The following is an 8820-nucleotide window of genomic DNA, read 5'->3' on the forward strand; positions in this document are numbered from 1 at the left end:
ATAGCGTCCTTGTATAACGACAGAAAAAGAGTAAGCCCCCTAGGAAAACCAGAATACAAATTGGATTGGAAAGGGTTAAGCTTGTGTGAGCAGCCCCACTGAAATGAATGGGAGCATTGTACAACGTTTAGCTCTGCGCTAAAAAAGCAGCGCTAAGCTGTGTACAGAAACGTCTGTGTGAGGGAAGCCTACAAGAGGCATTAGACCACACAGTCTTAAAACATGCCAGATTTATCACAGTGACTGCTGAAATCCTTTTAGACTGTCTAGTCTAAGTTTATGGCACCTATTAGTTGGTTTAGATTACACCAGAATATTTTCCAAATATCTGACACTAATTTGGTTAACAATGTAGCATTTAGAAATGTTGCCAAATTGTGTCAAAAACACATTAGGTAACCTGAAAAAAAAGGTTTGGCACCGTGTTAGCCAGTAGAGTAAAGTGTGATTGTTCGCAGTAAGAGAAACCAAGGAATCTTGTAGATATGATACCTTTTAGTGGCCAACAAAAATACATGATGTTACAGCGAGCTTTTATGTTCTTCTTATTGACCCTTCATCAGGCTTAGAAACTGGTTTGGATGGGACACCAATATAACCAGATTTGTGTCCCCTCCCCTCCGCATTTGTGTGGTTATATTTGTGTCCAATCCAAACTAGTTTCAAAGCCTGATGAAGGTTCGATAAAAAGAACATGAAAGCTTGCTGTAACATCATGTATTTTTGTTAGCCCTTAAAAAGGTATCATATCTACAAGATGACTTAGTTTCTCTTACTGAGAACAATCACACAAAAGCACATTATAAATGTGGTGCAAGCATGTAAGACAGTTTTTTTGTGTAATTTGTGCCAGTAAACTGTTGAATTTTCAGTAGGTAACCCATCCCAATATATTTACTATAGAGCAGGATCAGCATATCATCCTCTGTCAGGGACTCAGTTGCAGACGCTCTATCTACTCAACTGATTGACATATAACTTCTAACTTACTACACCAGGAGGCCCATTCAAAAATCAAAATTTGGGGCCCCCTCCTGGAGTTAGTGTATACTATCTACCATCCTAGCAGGAATGAATAGCAGTTATTCCTTTGTTTGTAACTATACTGTAAATTGTGGTTATATATCTATATTCTTGCAGATTTACTGTATTAGGATTCAATCTCACACGGCGTTTATGCTTTACTTTATAAAAGAATAAGATTTTTCTGAGCTAACTAGAGAAATGTCACGGATCAAGGTTTATATAGTGAGTCATCAAGTATAGGATGTTATGTAACAAGCACAAGGACATATTGACAAATGTATGCATTTATCATCCTGTACTGATCCCGAGTTACATCCTGTATTATACTCCAGAGCTGCGCTCACTATTCTGATGGTGGAGTCACTGTGTACAAACATTACTTATCCTGTACTGATCCCGAGTTACAGCCTGTATTATACTACAGAGCTGTACTCCCTATTCTGCTGGTGGACTCACTGTGTACATACATTACTTATCTTGTACTGATCCTGAGCTACATCCTATATTATACTCGAGAGCTGCACTCACTATTCTGCTGGTAGAGTCACTGTGTACATACATTACTTATCCTGAACTGATCCTGAGTTTCATTCTGTAATATACTCCAGAGCTGCACTCACTATTCTGCTGGTGGGGTCACTGTGTACATACATTACTTATCCTGTACTGATCCTGAGTTACATCCTGTATTATACTCCAGAGCTGCACTCACTATTCTGCTGGTGGAGTCACTGTGTACATACATTACTTATCCTGTACTGATCCTGAGTTACATCCTGTATTATACCCCAGAGCTGCACTCACGATTCTGCTGGTGGAGTCACTGTGTACATACATTACTTATCCTGTACTGATCCTGAGTTACATCCTGTATTATTCTTCAGAGCTGCACTCACTATTCTGCTGGTGGAGTCACTGTGTACATACATTACTTATCCTGTACTGATCCTGAGTTACATCCTGTATTATTCTTCAGAGCTGCACTCACTATTCTGCTGGTGGAGTTACTGTGTGCATACATTACTTATCCTGCACTGATCCTGAGTTACATCCTGTATTATACTCCAGAGCTGCACTCACTATTCTGCTGGTGGAGTCACTGTATACATACATTACTTACCCTGTACTGATCCTGAGTTACATCCTGTATTATACTCCAGAGCTGCACTCACTATTCTACTGGTGGAGTCACTGTATACATGCATTACGTATCCTGTACTGGTCCCGAGTTACATCCTGTATTATACTCCTGAGCTGTACTCACTATTCTGCTTGTGGAGTCACTGTGTAAATACATTATATTACTTATCCTGATTTAAGATAAATGTGATAAAAGGTTTTTCTAGACTTAGGGCTCCTGCACACTTGCGTTTTTCTTGCGCAATTTTTTCAAGCGATATCGCTGCGTTTTTTTTTAAAAATTGTCAATGGGACTTTCTAATGTTAAAAACACATCACAAGTTGGTGCTTTGCAGTTTTTGTGCGATGCGTTTTTAACATTAGAAAGTCCCATTGACAATCGCATGAAAAAAACGCGCAAGAAAAACGCAAGTGGGTATTCACTCTTAAAGGGGTTGTCTCGCGCCGAAACGTTTTTTTTTTTTTTTCCATAGGTCCCCTGTTCGGCGCAGGACAACCCCAAGGGATGTGTTAAAAAATATATATATATATTACTTACCCGAATCCCCGCTCTGCGACGTCTTCATTCTTCCTTCTTCTTCCTTCACCAAGATGGCTGCCGGGATCTTCACCCACGATGCACCGCGGGTCTTCTCCCATGGTGCACCGTGGGCTCTGTGCGGTCCATTGCCGATTCCAGCCTCCTGATTGGCTGGAATCGGCACACGTGACAGGCGGAGCTACGATGACCAGCTCTCCGGCACGAGCGGCCCCATTCACCAGGAAGAAGATCGCACAGCGCAAGCGCGTCTAAAAACGCCAGAAGAAAGCGAAATTAGACGGATCCATGGCGACGGGGACGCTAGCAACGGAGCAGGTAAGTGAATAACTTCTGTATGGCTCATAATTAATGCACAATGTATATGACAAAGTGCATTAATATGGCCATACAGAAGTGCTGAACCCCACTTGCTGCCGCCGGACAACCCCTTTAATATCTTTTGTAATTTACAAAAAACTTTATTTCACTTATTTTTACTTTTTTTTTTTAAGTATCCAAAGGGAATTCGAACTGGAGACTGCTTGATCGCTTATACAATATTACAGTATGTTGCATTACTTCAGGCATTCTATTAAGGCATGCCAAAAGCAGGTCTTAATAGGCAGAAATACATGGCAGCCCTTGGGGCTTTTACATGACCCCGGACTGCTGTGGTACTCGAACATCTGTCTGCGACATTTAAATGACATTTTCAGAATGTCAAAGAGAACTGATAGCTGACAACCGCCATGTATGGAGCGGGATCTGCTCCCAAGTCTGCTTCATGCAAATTCTGCACACATCTGTTGTACATGTATGGCAGATGTCACAAAGAGGTTAAAGGAGGAATAGCCTGTCCAGCAAACATGCATCCACAATCAGTCTGTGCGTTGGCTACTCGCCCTGAAGCGGGATGTGGTCTTCAGCTGCAACAAATTCTTATGGAATGTCCCCAGAGTAGCCACTGATTGGTGGTGCAAATGACAAAGTCAGGCAAGTACCAAGAGGCCAGAGTATGCAAGAGCCAAAGGGTTAATCACAAACAGAGTTATGCATAGCGAGGGTCAGATTCAAGGAGGACTACAGGAACCAGGAAAGCAGGCAAATGGGTAGGCAGAGGTCAGAATTTAGGTATATAGGGAAGGCCACAGCCCAGGAACCTTAGGACTCATGGTAAAGCCGCAGGATATAGGGTACAGGACACACCCTGCACCCTTTGGTATTTAAAGGGGGTTTCTGGCCAGACAATGATCATTCAAAAAAGGGTCCACTAGCTTTAGTAACTGCCCACAAAGCCCCCCTCCCGAATACCTTAGCTGCTTATCTGCTAGTTCCAATGAATGTGTTCCGGCAGGGTCTACTTTAGGTTCACAGCAGCTCAATACCCATAGTAACCTGCGCTGGCTTCCATGTCTGCTAGCACTAGACCAGAACAGCGCACACGGACAGGACCAGGATATAGACATGACATAGGTGGAATTTCTTAAACTACATGCAGGCAGAATCACAGGACCGGCTTCAGGAGATATATGTGATCCATGGGGAGCAGGTGAAGAAAGTATATTGCAAAATTGCTTGAGCCTATTAGATGTGTTAAAAGTCCCCTTTAAGGAGACAATAGTTTTTGGAGATTTTCATCTCCACTTTTCAAAAGCCATAACCCTCTTATTTCCGTCAACATAGCATTACGAGGGCTCGTTCATTGCACGATGAGCTGTTGTTTTCATTGGTACCATTTTGGAGCTGCATATCATGTATTGCATTACTTGTATTTGATGGGGGGGTGGGGAACAGGGTGAAAGAACACATCACTTGGTACAGGGGGTAATGATGTCACAGAGGGAGCTCACTCCCTCTGTTAACCTCTTACTTGCTACGATCAACATTGATCATTACATATAAGGGGTTAACGGCTAGGATCAGAGCTCTCTTCGATCCCTACTGTTGAAACAGGACCCTGATGCAGATAGCACGGGCTGCGGTCTTGAGCCCATGCCATCTAGGTCTCATACGTGTACAGCATTTCGCTTGAACATTTCCCCTCTCATGATGTAGATGTATGTCATGGGATGGGAAGGAGTCAAAGTGATATACAAGAATAAAGCAGAGGATACAAAAGTTCTTTGTTGCTATCACTGGGGTCAAAGTGGTGACTACCATTTTAATGTCTCTTATATCGGTAAGAGTAGAAATGGCCTTCTTAAAGGGGTTGACAGTTGTAAACTATTGATGACCTATACTTAGGATAAATCATCAATAGTAGATTGGCGGGGATCTGCTGCCTGGGCCCCTCTGCCGATTAGCTGTTCACCGGGCTGATGCACTTATGTACTGAACTGAATTCTGCAGGAAGCATGCAGCTCCGATCTGACTGTAATGCCGAGGCTTGCTATTGCAGGCCAAATTCCCATTGAAATGAATGGGAACTTAGCCTGCAGTACATAACTTGGCCACTGCTGTAAGACTAGAGCTGTTTACTTCCTGCAGAAATCAGATCACTGCATAAGCATGCCTTGCTGGCAAACAGCTGATCAGCAGGTAATTGACTCCCACCAATCTACTATTGATGACCTAGCCTGAGGATAGGCCATCAATAGTTTACAACTGGAGAACCCCTTCCATATGAAGCATGCATTTATCTATTTATTTTGACCCCAGGAATTTAACTACTGAATATTGCCTACTTGCTGATAAACTGCTGAGCTATTAGAACAAGCATTTTTACAGTATATATTTATTTTCTAAGGATAGCGGTATTACCGACATTACAGCACTGTATACAACAACTTCCTATATGTTTGCAAGGTTAAACAATAATACGTACGGTGTATACAGCAAACTGTATTATTTGCTTTTGTAATTAATTGCATCACTGGCTATGGAAATGAAGCCTTAGGGAATGTGCTCTTTTAATAATATATTATGTCTCTGAATGATCATTGCGCCGCCACCTGCTGTTCTTCATGTCACAAGGATGAGTGACGTCCCCCAACCGGCCAATCACTGCACTTCTTTAAATGGGAAGCTTTCGAGAGGAATTGCCTGACAGCTTTTCCATATATATCTCCCTGTCAGATATTTATCTGTGGGATACATGCCGTATAATATAGAGCGTCACATAAACCGTACATGTAGTATATTCTACACATCTGCAAATTCTAATGACAATGATTAGTAATGCACATATCGGACATGATGTATAGAGAAAACCACACAGCAATCCTTAACATAGATGCCTTGGTTCAATGCATTTCTTCCACTTCATATCAGAGGTTTAATAAAAGTGGCACAGATTTACTAATGTGCACTATCCTACCAAAGGTATGTGGACATCCCTATCAGTAGAATAGATCGTTCCTTATCACTATATCACATGTCCTGAACCATGCTACATAAGACGCGGACCTCTGGCGGTGTCAGACATAGGTTGTGATGGGAACTGCACACAAGCCGCCCATCACGAAGTACAATGCATCATCCTATCTACAATGCTGCAAGGAGCGGCCGTCATTGGACAGTTGAGCAATGGAAGAATTTTCTATGTGGTGACGAATCACACAATTCCATCTTCATCTCAGATGGAGGTACCTGGGTCTGGCGGACTTTGAGAAAAGTCTTTTGGCTGAGTGTGTTGTGCCGGAGGAGGTTCTGTTATGGTCGAGGGATGTTTTACGTGGCATGGTCTTGGTCCGTTGGTTGTAGAACCATAGAGGTGTACCTTAACATCCTAGTCAATAATGTGCTGCCGATAATGTGACTATACTCTAGAAATGGTCAGCCATGCTTCCAACAAGACAATGCACCTGGTCACAAATCCAAAGCAGTTTTCATTGGTTTGATGATATGGATGTTTCACAATTGGATTGGCTGCACAGAGACCCAACCTGAAACCTATTGAACTAACTACTTCTGGTTCTGTACACTGTGACAGTGGCCAGGCGAACAGCTTATCAGCAGAGATTCCAAAAGGCCGATCTCTGTCGATGAACTATTGATGATTAGAGATGAGCGAGTATACTCGGTAAGGCACATTACTCGAGCGAGTAGTGCCTTATCCTAGTATCTCCCCGCTCATCTCTAAAGATTCGGGGGCCGACGGGGGGCGGGGAGCGGCGGGGGAGAGCGAGGAGGAACGGAGGGGAGATCTCTCTCTCCCTCTCCCCCCCGCTCCCCGCCGCAACTCACCTGTCACCCGCGCCGGCCCCCGAATCTTTAGAGACGAGCGGGGAGATACTCGGCTAAGGCACTACTCGCTCGAGTAATGTGCTTTTCCTAGTCTACTCGCTCATCTCTATTGATGATCTATCCTGAGGATAGGTCATCAGTAGTTCAAAGCTGGACAACTAACTTATTTGGGTCTGACAGGATTTTAGGAAACATTTACACCCAGTACAACTTTGCAAATTGTTGCAAAGTGTTGCAAATGAATGACCATTCATTTGCAACACTGCTCCTCTAAAGTAGGACTTAGCACAATGATGAGGGTTCCTTAGCAAGACCAGCCACATTTATAGTAGGGATGGCAAACTGAGTTCAGCCGGCTCAAAGATTCTTGGCAAAAGTAAAAAAAAAAAAGAATATTTGCGAGGCAAGAATTATAGAAAGCTTCTTAGGGCCCTTCACCAAGTTTCTTTCAGCTTAAGTGTGTGGAAACAATATCTGAATTTGGTTTCATACTCTGAAGAACAGTCAGACGTCCTATGAACATCTCCCATTGTCCAGCACTGAGGTCACGTAAAGCATATACATCATCGTTCACAGAGTAGATGGCTGCCACCACTTGAAGAAAATGCTATTACCCATAAACTGGACTCCATTCCTATAGAAAAATATCATTTAAAAGACATATAAATCCATCATTTTGCTATATGTAAGTATAGTCAGATTAAAACTCCAATTAAGATGAGCTGGATAATGGTCCATTAACCACCCATTGATACACCTCAGGTCACTGAGCCTGTACCCTGCGGTGCAGCTGGCAGATAAATGATGTTTGCACTAGAGACAATTTACTTGGAAAAAAAAGCATAACTGCGAGGACGCTTCTCTAATCTGCAGTTAACATCTTCTCTCCCACATGTGACTGATCTAACAGCCAGCATCACAGCACTGTGGTCTTGGTGCTGTATTGGGGGTCCGCGGCTTCACATGCAATCTGTTACCGGACAGTCATCTATCAGCCTCCTTAATAGTCATAAGGTTTGGCTGCAAACTGTTTAATGTACTGTGAGCCTCCTCTTAATGCCATCCAGTTGGGGGTGGGATACAGAACTTGGTTCTTATGACATCTAATAGCATAATTTAACCCCTTTCCACTGCAGCCCTTTTGGTTTTTGTCATTTTTTTCCCTTCCAACAAAAAAAAAAAAATCATAACTTTTTTTTTTTTTTCCGGTGACAACTACATGAGGGCTATTTTTTTGAGGGATGAGCTATATTTTTCAGTGGTACCATTTAAAGTACCATATAATGTATTGGAAGACTTTAAACAATTTCTAAGTGGGGTAAAATGAAAAAAAACCCACAATTGACGCCATTTTGGGGGGAGCGTTTTGTTTTTGCAGCCTTCACGGTGTAGTAAAAATTAAGTGGCATCTGTATTCTGTGGATCAGTACAATTACCAAATTTATATATAGTTTTTTTTAAATGTAGTACTGCTTAAAAAAATAAAATACCTTTTTAAAAAATGTACTTTCTCTCACCATAACCTCTTTTTACCCTTTTTTTGCTGTGATTTGCCTAAGTGCTACAAAACTAAGACTACTTTACAAGAAATGTTGAATTTTTCTGTATTTACAAAAATGGTAACAGAAAATGACTCATGTAAACGCACTATTAGCATACCATGTGATTTTTACAAAACTTTGCAGTATGGCATTTACCATCACACGGTTATTGCAAACCTATAAAAAAGGTATTATGCTAACTGACATTTTAGTACATTACTGTATTTTTCAGACTAAAAGATGAACATTTTAGCAAGAAAAAAAAAGTGTGCATCTTTTGATCCAATGACAAGAGGGTCCAGCAGCGCCAGACCCCCCTGACCACTTCCATAATGATCAGGCACAGCTCTTTCATGCTGCAACTGATCATGAGTATCACTAGAGTTAGACACTAGGAAGTACTTTAGC

The sequence above is a fragment of the Eleutherodactylus coqui genome, chromosome 6 (genome assembly GCF_035609145.1).
Source record: "Eleutherodactylus coqui strain aEleCoq1 chromosome 6, aEleCoq1.hap1, whole genome shotgun sequence".
In the NCBI taxonomy this organism is placed as follows: domain Eukaryota; kingdom Metazoa; phylum Chordata; class Amphibia; order Anura; family Eleutherodactylidae; genus Eleutherodactylus; species Eleutherodactylus coqui.